Here is a 15256-nt window from a genome sequence, read left to right on the forward strand (position 1 = left end):
TTAATATGCAAATTACGTGCCAGAGAATCTACATACCTAACTTTACATGCTGAATCCCTGTTTTCTGTTAGCTTGTCAAGGCAACAACAATCATATATTTTACAAGGCTTTATTTTAACACTAACCTTGACCAATAAAAGATGCAAGGCTGTTAGAGTAAAGGTTAATGGAACATTAGCACATGAACATAACACATATGAACATTAGAAATGCAAACAAAAAGTAAATACCTAGCATTTTATTACGGCCTAAGAAAAGCCTGCATTTGATTTTCAGACCATCTGCTAGAAATTCAAACCATCAAATCCCCTCATAGCTCTCCTTAGGTTCGCAATCTGGGGACTCTAGTCGGGGTTTAAAGTTCATTGGCAGATGCTCAGCTGACAGGAATAGTGTGCCCTACTATCGAAAATGTCCTCCCTGGCAGACTAAAACTGATTGTTTATATACTTTTTGCCTCTGGGCAGCTGGAGAGTGTAAGGGTATGTTGCTTAGGGTCGTATGACGATGGGCAGCTGGTGATTGGAAACTGGAGAGTGGAAGGGTATGTTGCTTAAAGTCATTAGACGATGGGCAGCTGGAGAGTGGAAGGGTGTGTTGCTTTGGGTCATATGACGATGGGCAGCTGGAGAATGGAAGGGGATGTTGCTATGGGGCATATGGTGATGGGCAGCTGGAGAGTGTAAGGGTATGTTGCTTAGGGTCATATGACGATCGGCAGCTGGAGAGTGGAAAGGTATGATGCGTAGGGTCATATGACGATGGACAGTTGGAGAGTGGAAGGGTATGTAGGGTCATATGATGATGGGCAGCTGGAGAGTGGAAGGTATGTTGCTGAGGGTCATATGACGATGTGCAGCTGGAGAGTGGAAGGGTATGTTGCTTAGGGTCATTAGAAGATGGGCAGCTGGAGAGTGGAAGGGGATGTTGCTTAGGGGCATATGACAGAGGGCAACTGGGGAGAGGAAGGGTATGTTCCTTAGGATCATATGATGTTGGACAGCTGGAGAGTGGAAGGGTATGATGCTTAGGGTCATATGACGATGGGCAGCTGGAGAGTGGAAGGGTAGGTGCGTAGGATCATATGACAATGGACAGGTGGAGAGTGGAAGGGTATGTTGCTTAGGGTCATATGATGTTGGACAGCTGGAGAGAGGAAGGGTATGATGCTTAGGGCCAGATGGTGATGGGCAGCTGGAGAGTGGAAGAGTATGTTGCTTGGTGCCATATGGTGATTGACAGCTGGAGAGTGGAAGGGTATGTTGCTTAGGGTCATTAGACGATGGGCTGCTGGAGAGTGGAAGGCTATGTTGCTTAGGGCTTTATGGTGATGGGCAGCTGGAGAGTGGCAGGGTATGTTGTTTAGGGTCATTAGACGAAGGGCAGCTGGAGAGTGGAAGGGTATGTTACTTAGGGTCAAGGGCCATATGACGATGTGCAGCTGGAGAGTGGAAGGGTATGTTGCTTAGGGTTATTAGACGATGGGCTGCTGGAGAGTTGAAGGGTGTTTTGCTTAGGGTCATATGGTGATGGGTAATTGGAGAGTGGAAGGGTATGTTGCTTATGGCCATATGGTGATGGGCAGCTGGAGATTGGAAGGGCATGTTGCTTATGGTCATATGACGATGGGCAGCTAGAGAATGTAAGGGTATGTTGCTTAGGGTCATATGACGTTGGGCAGCTGGAGAGCGAAGGGTATGTTGCTTAGGGCAATATATCGATGGACAGCTGTAGAGCGGAAGGGTATGTTGCTTAGGGTCATATGACAATGGGGAGCTGTAGAGCGGAAGAGTATGTTGCTCAGGGTCATATAGTGATGGGCAGTTGGAGAGTGAAAGAGTATGTTGCTTAGGGCCATATGGTGATGGGCAGCTGGAGAGTGGAAGGGCATGTTGCTTAGGGTCATTAGACGATGGGCAGCTGGAGAGTGGAAGGATTTGCTGCTTAGGGTCATTAGACGATTGGCAGCTGGAGAGTGGAAGGGCATGTTGCTTAGGGTCATTAGACGATGGGCAGCTGGAGAGTGGAAGGATTTGCTGCTTAGGGTCATTAGACGATTGGCAGCTGGAGAGTGGAAGGGTATGTTGCTTAGGGGCATATGACGATGGGCAGCTGGAGAGTGGAAGGGTATGTTGCTTATGGTCATTTGACGATGGGCAGCTGGAGAGGGAAGGGTATGTTGCTTAGGGCCATATATCGATGGGCAGCTGGAGAGTGGAAGGGTATGTTGCTTAGGGTCATATGACGATGGGCAGCTGGAGAGTGGAAGGGTATGTTGCTTAGGGGCATATGAAGATGGGCACCTGGAGAGTGGAAGGGTATGTTGCTTATGGTCATATGACGATGGGCAGCTAGAGAGTGTAAGGGTTTGTTGCTTAGGGTCATATGACGTTGGGCAGCTGGAGAGGGAAGGGTATGTTGCTTAGGGCCATATATCGATGGGCAGCTGGAGAGTGGAAGGGTATGTTGCTTAGGGTCATATGACATTGGGCAGCTGGAGAGTGGAAGGGTATGTTGTGTTGTGTGGCGTTTAGAGCTCCGAGTGAATTTTCCCAATTCATGCCCTTATATATGTACAATTCACATTGCCCTTATATAGGCATAGAAATCAATCCCTTATTTAGACATAGCCCATGCAGACCAAATACAGGCATGGATACTTCCACCCATACCAAATGTCACAACGGTTTCTTGAAAAATTGGCTTAAGCAGGTAGGGAACTTCCCTCGCTTCAAAATTGATTTGTCCAAGAACTCATGTACTTTGCAAAGAACAACTATTCCCTAGGGGTTCTTTCCTGACGTTATTATGCCCGACTTTACGTCAATCTATGGCATTCCTAAACACCTTCAAGGCATAAATATGCCTTCACTTGCTATGGTAAACTACGGCGGTTCGGGGCAGTTCGACTATCTACTTGCCCGACGCAGCTCGCTACAACAAGTGCCGAAGGAAGCCGACTCTCCAGCTGATGCACTGATCCAGAGGCTGCCTTTCTCTTGCCGAGAATCCAGCTCCAGTGTTTCCAAGCTCCCCTTGCGGGGTGTTGGGAATTTGAGTCCTGGGACAGAGATACCAGACCTCCTTCGTTCTAACTAAGGTATGGAGCTGATTAGAACCTAGAGAAACCTTTGGTAGATTCTTGGCAAAAACAACTAAACCTATGCTACACAATACTTACTTCTTCCCGCCTACTAGACTTAGGTTAGGTACATTGGGGTAGGCGTATTTAAAAGCGCCAGTTGAGTATTTTTAGTCAATGTTATTTATGTATGTATTTGTATATGGCTTAGAAACCATAAAATGCTTTTAAAGTATTATTTTATAATAATATTCCCGCTGTACGCATTATACTTTGTTGTCTGCTTAACGATTGTAGCAGTTCACTTCTCTTGTATGAGAAAAAAGACTGTTCAATAAACCTTTTTATTGAAAACACCCGTCTCTCTATTTCTCTACAGAATCTGTTGAAACGAAGCATGCACGATTGACTGAGTAAAATACTTATCTATTGTTTCCACGACTCTAGAGATATATTTCTTATTCTTGGGAAACAAAGTTGTCATGTTTATGCGGTTGTCAGAAACGAATCCCTTCTTGTGAATTCGAGAAAGTTTCTAGTGACTTCTGAATTAGCTGTCACTCACTATTAAGTTTAGTATATTCGATAGAGACCTAGTCGACCTCAGTCCTACGTCTAATCTATAGGATATATTATTCCAATGCGCAGAGCCTATTGGGAATATAGGAACTACACTACAGTTGCTTAGGGCCATATAGCGATGGGCAGCTGGAGAGTGGAAGGGTATGTTGCTTAGGGTCATATGACATTGGGCAGCTGGAGAGTGGAAGGGTATGTTGCTTAGGGCCATATAGCGATGGGCAGCTGGAGAACGGAAGGGTATGTTGCTTAGGGTCATATGACGTTGGGCAGCTGGAGAGTGGAAGGGGATGTTGCTTAGGGCCATATAGCGATGGGCAGCTGGATAGTGGAAGGGTATGTTGCTTAGGCCAATATAGCGATCAGCAGCTGGGGAATGGAAGGGTATGTTGCTTAGGACCATATAGCGAAGGGCAGCTGGAGAGGGAAGGGTATGTTGCTTAGGGCCATATAGCGATGGGCAGCTGGAGAGTGGAAGGGTATGTTGCTTAGGGTCATATGACGTTGGTCAGCTGGAGAGTGGAAGGGTATGTTGCTTAGGGTCATATGTCTATGGTCAGATGGAGAGTGGAAGGGTATGTTGCTTAGGGTCACAGCTGTGCGTAGGGCACCTCTTTGTCATGCACCACTGCAAAACCTCTCTGATTTCTAGCAGCTGCACCAACAGATGCCAAGGTACAAGTTTATTTTTTTTTTGTGCCAAAAAACCTATAAGGGGAAATGTGATTTTAAATTAGAAGGTAGGTTTGACAGACAGCAAGCAGTCTGGCTGCTGATGTGTGTCTCGTGTGATGCTTTCACTAGTGTTTACATTTGTTTCTGACCTTGGAACCAGGAGTCTTGCACTGCTGACTTTCTCCCTTATGTGAAATAGGCAAGTTTTGTCCACTAAAAGCATAAAAGCAAGAAGCTTCGAGCTGATCTGTGAGTGCATATAGCTCACCAGGTCGAGCAACCCAGCCTGTGCCCTTAACACACTGAGAGCAAGCTTATCTAAAGCCATTTTATAATACATTTTTGACCATGGGGTATCCAGTCTGAATTTGTTAGTAATCTTTTGTTTTCTATTAGGGGTTTTTATACAGTGCCTATCTCGCTTCACAGTCATTGCAGAGTGCTGCCAGGCGGAACGCCAACTCGCAGGGTCACACATTGTATTACTGTTTTATAAGCTGTTGTGAACAGGTGACTCTTCTCCACTCTTTGGATCTTGTTTACTCTGAGAGAGAAACGACTTATATGGAGAGATCTTATATTGAATCATTTGTTTGCACCTACTTGGATGTCTAATTTCTTTTGACAGTCTGTGGTCAGGCGCCCGGTTGGCTTGTAGGCGTACAAGAGCCTCTCAGAACACATGAACCATCTGAAGATGATGCAAGCCATAGAATCTGAGGTTTGCAGACTTCCTTGGCAAGGAGCCCTGCATAACCAATGTTAAAGTAACTGAGGTGTGATGTTGCAGCCGATAAGATCAGTAAATAAGGGAGAAAAGGGAGAAGGTCCTCTTAGATGTTGAAGACGGTGGAAGGCACTTTAGGAGACAATACTGACTTGTGGGATGATTCTCAGTTCAAAGATGCATAGTACCTGAAGGTTTTTCATTTTTTTAGACATATTGGACAGGGTGTCCAAAGGGAGGTATCCAGCTCAAAAGAAAACCGGTGCACGATGTGGTCCAGGCTTGCATGACACCCATTAGTATCTCATGAGTCTGGCTTCTGTCCAGTTTCTGCGAGTGGTTCTCCCTTCCAGAATTCCCCCCTTTAATGTGTTGAGTTTCTGTTGTGTCTACTTCCAGAGTTATCAAAGGTATACTGGGGCTCAGTCCCTACATGTCCCTGGTCCTTCATGTTGAATTTTACAACTAACTTGATAGGTGTTTGCTGGATCATGGTTGTGTCTAAGAAGAATAACCACTCATGGTACCTGGATGTGTGGAAGAATCCATAGTACAGACCTCACTGCACTTTTCCTTCTTGTACCTGTTCGAAGAGTGGAATTGTGATGTAGATGGGCAGGCCAGGTCTTTGTTGCTTTGGTCTTTCCCGCTCTCATTGATGAGTGAATATGATCTGGTGGAAATCGGTCTCTCATCTGTGATGTTGGTCTGACATGCTGTGAGAAAAGGAAAGAGGCGAAATCATGCATGTTCTCATGTGAAGTAATGCAGAAGACCATGTCTGCTTACTCTTGCAAATCCGGCCTCACTTCTAGTAGACATCTAAAGCAGATGTTTAATGTAGGTAAAAACAACTCTCCCTCCTTCATGCTAAAGGCTCCTTGATATATCTTCTCTGCTTTTCATTGGTCTCTGAGATGCTGTTCTGTCTCGTCACAGATCTTGCTGGGGGTCTTCTTCAACATGCACTCCTCTGCTCTCATCGACGACGTCCCGATCACAGAGAAAGATTTTGAGGAGTAAGTCTAATTTCACATTTTAATTCTCTGTCTGTAAAAGTTGTGCACAAGGTGCCTTTACAATACTCTTTGTTTATATTGAAGAGCTTTAGGAGCTTATCCAATGCATCCCCATCGTCCTAACTTTTACATTAGAAATCTTTGGTAGCATCCACATATCTTAAATATTGGCACAAGGGGAAATTATTTTGCTAATTTTGTATTACAACAAATCCAGTGTCAGGCAGCACTCATTGCATTCATGAACAAAAGTGTTTAGCAAAAACACAGTTTTAGCACATGTACAAATCTTTGGCACTAGGATGAGTTTGGTCTTTTTTTGCCGGGAACCTGAGGACCAGAGCACTACTTGGGCTCACTGAATGCGCAGAACCTTCTCATAAGGCAGTGGATCCAGGGCAGTCCAGACTTACACCAGGAGGGTGTGGGGTGGAGATATAGGGATAGGTAATTTATGAATGTCAATCAATACATGTATTATCAAAGCAGTACTGTAGCTTTATACGAATGTTAAGACTTTCAGACTATTGGAAAGCCTTAATTTTTTATTGTGATACATACATAAAATATAGAACCTTGCAGTAAATTACCATGGTATACATTCTCTACTTATGCCTACAACAGGGCACGTGGTAGCAGCATCCGACAGGGAACTCTGCCATGCTTCAAAGCAATGTAGTTTTAAGTGTGGTGTCTTGTCTGCGTGGGCCTGCCGCGTGGATGGCAGATGCAGCCTGAGTAAGTTGGGCCTCAGCTGGATTCCTCGTGTCTCCACTTGTTGGGGACATTTGCAACCTCTGTTTGCCACCACAAGAGACTCCACAGGTCTGAAGCGCACAAGGGACTGAACATGCACTTTTAAAGGTGACATTGCAACTTTTAGGGGGGAGGGTCAGATTAGTAGCACTGCTAGAGAGTGCAGGTGTGCAAACTCGAGGTGAGCTGATCACAAGGAAGGAAGTACATCTCTGAAAATTCAAAGTACAGAAGTGTTCAATCTCTGGGCTTCTAGGGGGCATCTCTCTGCACCCGACAACTTGGGTTACTAGCAATGCTTCTCCTCCAGGGAGATATGGTAGGATTCATAAGAGTCCACCTCTCAGCCGTATCAATGTTTTTAGGAGGCTGAGTAGGGCGCTGTCACCACTAATGAAGAGTTGAGGACAGCCTGTAGAATCAGGCGGGTTATGTATGCGGGCTTGAGTACGACAGGCTTTGCGGTTGAGATCATGAATTGACCGTACGTTCACCCTGTGACCAGTGCAGGAATTAAAGTAGATATGAGCTCAGACGCAGACCCTTTCCTTAATGCATTCCAGTGCTCTTCTGCCTGCATTCCCTGTTTCACTTGCGGACCCAGTAGCACTCCCCGCCCCGTGTCCATACATAAAGCAACCAATGGGCTTGGAGAGCTGGGGATGGAGCTGCAAGAGCTAAGGAGTATAAAGAGTTTCAAGGTGAGAAACTGAGACTAGAAGAGCAGAGGATTGCTTCTGAGAGAGAAGTTAAGGACCCAAAGATGAAATCCAAGTAAATGGAGAGAAGGGAAGAAATGAAGCAGATGTTGAAGGATACAGAACTAGAAGAGAGCCAGCTCGCTAATACCCTACAGTTGAATAACCTGAACTTGGCCCTGCCAAGATAGCACCTGCTACAGAGTGGAGCTTCATACTTCAGAAGAGCACCCAGGCACTCACTTGTGTCCCAAGGAGTTGATTGGCAACTACATTCTTAAGGCTGATATGATATTGCTGGTGAGTGCTATTAGCCTAACATATAGAATGCAGAAATTGGGGATGAAAAAGCAACTGCTTTACTAAGCAGACTTTTATTCTGGAGTATATCTTTAGAGTAGTACAGCAGGTAGTAGCACGACCCAGCTGTTTGAGGGGCTTGCTGCACCCCAGTTATGGTGATCTTTCACTAATCAACAGGGGAGGGAGAAGCAATGTTCCTTGCTTGCATTAAATCCCATGGTACCTTTGCTAGGCCATGCAAAAGGCTGTTACAGGGCTGGGTGATGGCAATAGAAAATTTGTATGACTGAATAAGTATGGTACAAGTTGGAGGATTAGATTGACTCCTGTCCAGTATTACATGTGTTTTAAGAGTACTGAACAGTTATGCATGCCTTTCATAAGGGTTTGAGTGTGAATGCTAAGAGGAGAATTGTGACTGCCTTTGAGGACCTATTCAACCTGCTGTTGATACATTAGCTTTGGGTGTCTGTGAACTGGATTATGGAGTCCCAAGGCACTCGGTGGCTACTAGGCTCTAATTGTGCTAATTGAAGCATTTACGCCTAGTATCTTTGGGCCTCATTAATACTGGACCCAGAACTGAGCACCAAGCACAACCCTTAGGCGGATGCCCTATTTTACAGTGAATTCCTCAGGTGTGGCGCATGTTGACAGGAAGCAGTTGGTAGGCTCTCAGAGCACCAGAACCTATTAATGCAGAACCAAATTGTTAAGATGTTGGGGTATGTGGAGGTTAAAATGTTCAAGCAGAACCTTTTCTTCTTCCCTGGATGAGTGCAGAAATTGAGCAGCTTTGCCACACATGTTCAACTTGCAAAAAAAGTGGCACGTCTGAAGGTCTAACAAGGCATGCCAAGTGCTGCTGCGAGTCAGTTGTAGTTTACAACATTGTCAGGCAAGTAAGGGATTTGTCTTGGCCTGTGGCAAAAAAATTCCAATAGTAATAGCACTGACCCCTAAAACAAGTTAACATTTACTAATCCCCAATTATATTTAACTTTCTTGTAAGGCTGTAGTATATGGTGCAGGAAAATACACCAATGGAAAGACTAGTTAAATATCACATTTGGACTGCAGCAGGAAGACCTAGGTGTGCGGTATGTGAGTCGTTTTGGATCAGGAAAGGCGCTTGTGGTGGATCCAGGAACTTCGTTAATGTGAAAGGAAGCCTGCCCATTCATACTTAAATATAAATGGAGACATGGGCAAGAGAAGCCTTTGTACTCTAAGCTGCCTGTAGCCAGCTGGGCACCAGCCCAATGGAAGGGGGAGCTGGTCCCAGAGCCAGTTTGGTGGGGAGAGGAGAAAGGGATTGCTCATTTCCCAAAACACACTCCTGACTGGAATATGAGAAACCTCGAAGGGCAGTAGGATGCTTCCATGATGGATTTTTACTCAGAATAGTGCGTTGTAGGATAGTCTGCAGTAAGGCAAATAAGTTGTGCTGTAAAAGTGGAAAGGGTGGCTCCTGTGAACTTCTTCTTTATTGGTTAGGGAGTGTCAAGGGACACACCACCCACTGGCTAGTGAATCCTATAGAAGGGGCACTTCACCCACAGCTCATCAGTTCACATGTGGACCTGAGGAAGAACAGACGTGAACTGGACCTGCTGTCTGTGACCTGTGTGGAGACCTGAGGAGCTGGACCTGTTCCCTCTTGCACCCAGGGTTGAGAAGCAGACTCCAAGGGTCAATTGGCTGATCTCCTGCATGGGCACAGGGACACAACAAGCTGCAAGAGGCCCTTTTCCCAGGGTGACCAGTTCCAACCGAACCTGATCAGGGTCCTGTAGGTGGCCTCTTCTGGAGTGAGTCCTTGCCCCTATGTGCTGTCCTCCTGTTCTGGGAGCCTTTAAAGTGACCAAAAGTCTGAAATGTTTGGAACTTCAAGACCTCTGGAGTGGCAGCAGGACCTTGCAGCAAAAATATCCAACTTCAAGAAGTCTTTGTCGCATACAGCTTCCAGGCTTGCTGCTGGAGAATTTTGAGCTCCAAAAAGAGACTGAGTCCGAAGGTAGTAATCTTGATCGGGTGTAGATGTGAAAAGTATCTGCCCAACAAGAGGTCTTCCGCTGCTGCAAAATTTGAGTTTTCACTCTCTGAGCTTTTCCTGCGAAATTCAACACTTTAGTGGGGCCTCAACTAATGCATTTACAACTTCAACAGGGCTTCACCAGATATAGCTTGATACCTTCCACTGCTGGAGGATTTCGACTTTCATTTCAGTGACAAAGTCAGAAGGTAAATCTTTGACCAGGATGATCCACTTGGTGTATCTGACCTCTGGTCCATCCTGGTTAACTTGAAATCACACCAAGGTTTCGGCCAACAGGCTAGGTACCATGAAAATGGTGCTTTTTTCCCTCAAACTTTTTGTTGTTTCAGTGTCATTCTTCTTAGTAAATATTTCTCTATTTTTAGAAATTGTGGGATTTTTATTGTGTTGGGTTTTAACTTAATAATTGTTTTGATACTGCTGAATACTTTACATTCTTGTTCTTACCTTAGGCCAGTCTGTACTGTGCCATAGCAACCTGTGTTTGAGGCCAGGTTTAATATTTGAACTTAGGTTTTGGACCTGAGAGGATTTTGGGCTTACTATTTTATAAGGGTTCACATCCTCCTCCACTAATAAACAATTTACTTTCTCTTGTTGTCCAAACAAACACAAATCATTGAATAGAAGCACCACATTATTTTGCTGTGCTTATGGTTTTAAAGAGGTAAGCATGAGCAGTAAATAATTCCTGCCAGAGTCCCCATGGCAAATATTAGCAGCAAGTTGATCAGCCTTATCTTAAGCCACCCCGATCAAGCTTTTTAAGTCAATATCTTTCCTTATTTAGCAATTTCCAGGAAGTTCTTGTCTTGGAGAAATCTGCAAAAACTGGTCCACTGAGTCACAAAGGGGCAATGCTAGCTGATAATTGACAAACCATCTTACACAGAGAGTGCCATCTTCAACTGTCTTTCTCCTTCAGGTTGAAAGAGGTAGAACCCATAGTACTGTATTTCTTGTTTAACACCAGAGAATCTTCTGGTACTAACTCTCATGAACTTCAGGTCAGAATCCACAGAACTGAATATAATGTACAGCCGCCTCTCCCCTGGACGTAAACAGAAAGGATTGGCAAAGATGTCCATCATTGGTTCCAACAGGCCCAGAACCAAGGAAATTACTGTTCAGGTCTGAGGTTTTATCTGGATGGTTTAAAAAATAACAACCATGGTCACTACTGAGGCTATTGTCTAAATGTTGTACTTCCTAGCAGCTTTGTTGGACAGCTTGTGAAAGGACATCAGATCATCAATAGAAGATATCCTTGAATAAATGGATAGAGTCGTGCTGGACAAAGCTCCTGCCAAATGGCAGAGGAATCGGAATGTGATTCCTTATAATGAGGAGGGGGTCTTCTCTCTATTTCTCTTATGAGAGTACCTGTAGAATGGCAGACGAGCAGTCTGGAGACGCTATGTCTCTTCCCATATGCCTACCATCTCCAGCAGCAACAACATCCTTCGGATGAGGAAGAATAGAAGGCTGATGCACTGATGTCAAGTGCCTAGATGGAGGCAGAGATTAGATCAATGCACATCATCCTCAGCTTATGAAATAGTATCCCATCAGCTCTCCTTTACTGCCTTATCCTCTTTCAGGTGGGTGACATGGAAGGCAATTCAGCTCTCGCCAAGGAAGACACCCTGAAAGACAGGGAGATCCCCAACACTGAAATGAGTCTAGATGATAAGAGGTGGCTCGAGGTCAACCCTGAGTCCTCCATATCTTTCAATCTTAAAATATGGGAATAACTTAGCTTTGAGCGCTTCAACATCTACGGATGAAATGAAGGACCTTTCGACACCAACGGCGTCGACATCAACAAGGAATACAGGTGACTTTGAGATGCTGCCTGCTCACCTCCTCAAGAGACAAGCGGTGTTATGGGAGAGGGAATGTGGAATGTGGACCCCCTTTTCTGCCTTTTTTTCTTTAGTTCTGCCTTCTTCAGAGTGGTTTATAGCCAAATGTATTGTGTGTGCAGGAAATTAGCTAGCTAGAAAAGACAAAATTGTTTTTTTTTGGGTATGTTTATTTGGATAAATGGAAAATAGTCACAGAAAAAATCTTTAAAAGTTGTGTGCTGCAAGGTGAGGTCCTCTGCCGCCAGGTGAGGTCCTCTGCTCCAAGGTGAGGTCCTCTGCTGCCAGGTGAGGTCCTCTGCTGCCAGGTGTGGTCCTCTGCTGCCAGGTGTGGTCCTCTGCTGCCAGGTGAGGTCCTCTGCTGTCAGGTGAGGTCCTATGCTGCCAGGTGTGGTCCTCCGCTGCCAGGTGACGTCCTCCGCTGCCAGGTGAGGTCCTCTGCTGCCAGGTCCGGCCCTCTGCTGCCAGGTCCGGCCCTCTGCTGCCAGGTTCGGCCCTCTGCTGCCAGGTAAGGTCCTCTGCTGCCAGGAGAGGTCCTCTGTTACCTGGTGAGGTCCTCTGCTGCCAGGTGAGGTCCTCTGCTGCCAGGAGAGGTCCTCTGTTACCTGCTGAGGTCCTCTGCTGCCAGGTGTGGTCCTCTGCTGCCAGGTGAGGTCCTCTGCTGTCAGGTGAGGTCCTCTGCTGTCAGGTGAGGTCCTCTGCTGTCAGGTGTGGTCCTCTGCTGCCAGGTGAGGTCCTCTGCTGCCAGGTGAGGCCCTCTATTGCCAGGTCAGGTCCTCCGCTGCCAGGTAAGGTCCTCTGTTACCTGGTGAGGTCCTCTGCTGCAAGGTGAGGTCCTCTGCTACCAGGTGAGGTCCTCTGCTGCAAGGTGAGGTTCTCTGCTGCCATGTGAGGTCCTCTGCTGCCAGGTGAGGTCCTCTGCTGCAAGGTGAGGTCCTCTGTTGCCAGGTGAGGTCCTCTGCTGCCAGGTGAGGTCCTCTGTTGCCAGGTGTGGTCCTCCGCTGCCAGGTGACGTCCTCCGCTGCCAGGTGAGGTCCTCTGCTGTCAGGTGTGGTCCTCTGCTGTCAGGTGTGGTCCTCTGCTGCCAGGTGTGGTCCTCTGCTGCCAGGTGAGGTCCTCTGCTGCCAGGTGAGGTCCTCTGTTGCCAGGTCAGGTCCTCCGCTGCCAGGTAAGGTCCTCTGTTACCTGGTGAGGTCCTCCGCTGCCAGGTGAGGTCCTCTGTTACCTGCTGAGGTCATCTTCTGCCAGGTGAGGTTCTCTGCTGTCATGTGTGGTGCTCTGCTGCCAGGTGAGGTCCTCTGCTGCCAGGTGAGGTCCTCTGCTGCCAGGTGAGGCCCTCTGTTGCCAGGTCAGGTCCTCCGCTGCCAGGTAAGGTCCTCTGTTGCCAGGTGAGGTCCTCGGTTGCCAGGTGTGGTCCTCCGCTGCCAGGTGACATCCTCCGCTGCCAGGTGAGGTCCTCTGCTGTCAGGTGAGGTCCTCTGCTGCCAGGTGAGGTCCTCTGCTGCAAGGTGAGGTCCTCTGCTGCCAGGTGAGGACCTCACCTGGCAGCGGAGGACCTCACCTGGCAGCAGAGGAACTTCCCAGGTAATAGAGTACCTCACCTGGCAGCGGAGGACCTCACCTGGCAGCAGAGGGCCTGACCTGGCAGCAGAGACCCTCAGACCCGCAGGTTAAGACCACGCCCCTTATACTCATAGTTCACAGCTAAAGAGACTGCTGGATTACCAAGTGATGCCTCCAGTGAAATCTAGATCTCTTGCTGTGCAATGGTTGCAAGATCCCAAAGGAATTCCTTTGTAGCCATAGGTGACAGACAGATTCCATGCACGGACATGCGCATACACCGACATACACATGCAGCATCCATGTGCTACGAGGACGGAGCAGAGCAGAGGACACATTGCAGGGTACGGACCACCCAGTTTAAATATACCAGAGAGGCAGTAGGCGACTGTCACTACTACCACTGGCAGCTGCAGCAGCCCGGTGTCCAGTTCGTTATAGAAACGGGGTCCTTCACTATATCCCATCAGGAAATGGGGTTGGATCGTCCCTTGGGGAGATTCTTGGCTCTACACCGACACAGGAAGCGTCCAGTGTAAAAACATCTGCGTGTGTCCAGATACCAGACTTCAAAAACCCACAGTGCTTGCTATGGGGCACTCCAGGCAGGAGAGCGATTTCCTCAGAGCCATAAACAAGACTGGTACTGCATATGTGCGGGTTTCATAGGGGGATGAGTGGTTGTCATGTGCCTTGGGAACAGAGATGTCTGATTGTGGCGCAGAAAGCTGTATGCACAGCTAAACTGAGGGGAGGCAGGGCAGCTTTTGCGGGCACATGTGCATGTGTGCAGCACTCAAGATGACAAACTCTATCTAAGGATAGGCGCTATGTGTGACTACTTCATCTTCTGCCAGGCAAACTCTGACCCTTTAGCTCACTCTTGCAAGTTCCGCTATCTCCCATTGTGGCGGTTAGTCCGTCCTTCTCTTCCTCCTTTTTTCCCCTTTGTTTGTTTTCCCACTCTTGGGAAGTTTCCGGTGATAGAAAATAAGTTTTGGTCCCTAAAAAACGAGTGCTGATTGCCCCACTAGCAACCACTGGCTCAAATGAAGCACTACCTGCAACACCCTTGCTGTCATAGCACTGAAAACCAAACCCAACTGTTGAAGAGAGCCTCGACCCTTTCCAATACTAAACCCCACACACATCTGTGGCTCCAGGCAGGCAGCCTAGTCCAGGTCTGACTCTTTGTACATAATTTTACCTATGCACCTAAGTTCTGAACTTAAACACCACTGTTATCCTTATCCTGACACCCACGCACAGCTCAACGCTGCATGCGGACTCCTTGTTTTCTCAGTGCTGATGGACCCATGCACAGCTTCCCTATATCACCACAACTTCTGCTGTTGTACCGCAGAAGCCCACACTGAGATTGGGTAGTGCACCTCAACTTTGACTCTCCTTCGAGTGCTCTCACACCCCACACCCCCTCTCACATACATTTGGTGGTGCTGTATATGCCACATGATTTGATGCGGTGTAATGTTGTGTCACTTAACCCATGTATTCTGTATTTTTGCAGTGAACACCCACCGGAGAACATTTACAGACTGTACGAGCAGGTCAGCTATAACTGCTTCCTCGCTGCTGCAATGTACCTGGCTCTGGGAGCCTTCTCCTGGTGGCAAATCCGACTCCGTAACCGTGAGAAGTACGTGATCAGCCAGTGACACCTGCCGGCATCCTGTGCAGTGAGCTCTCCTTACACCAATGTCAGAAAAGTGATCCAGAATCACAGGACCATCCTCTGCAACCAGCTCCCCATCATCCTGACCACTGAGCAGTCAGACTGGAACACCGTATACAAGTGGCTCTTGTTAGGCAGGTACCGGAGCAGATAAATGAAATCAGCATTGGATGTACTCTGCAGCCACCTTACATCAGACTTTTCCCAGAAGACTAAACTAAAATCAAGATGGAACCT

General features: G+C 47.1%; 1 pseudogene; it reads left to right on the top strand.

The window, feature by feature from the left end:
* The window catches only part of LOC147678024 (ribonuclease kappa-A pseudogene), a 60083-nt pseudogene extending 45081 nt beyond the window's left edge, over nucleotides 1–15002 (top strand).
* Nucleotides 15003–15256: the final 254 nt, after the last annotated feature.

This window comes from Lissotriton vulgaris, chromosome 12 (assembly GCF_964263255.1).
Source record: "Lissotriton vulgaris chromosome 12, aLisVul1.2, whole genome shotgun sequence".
Lineage (NCBI taxonomy): Eukaryota > Metazoa > Chordata > Amphibia > Caudata > Salamandridae > Lissotriton > Lissotriton vulgaris.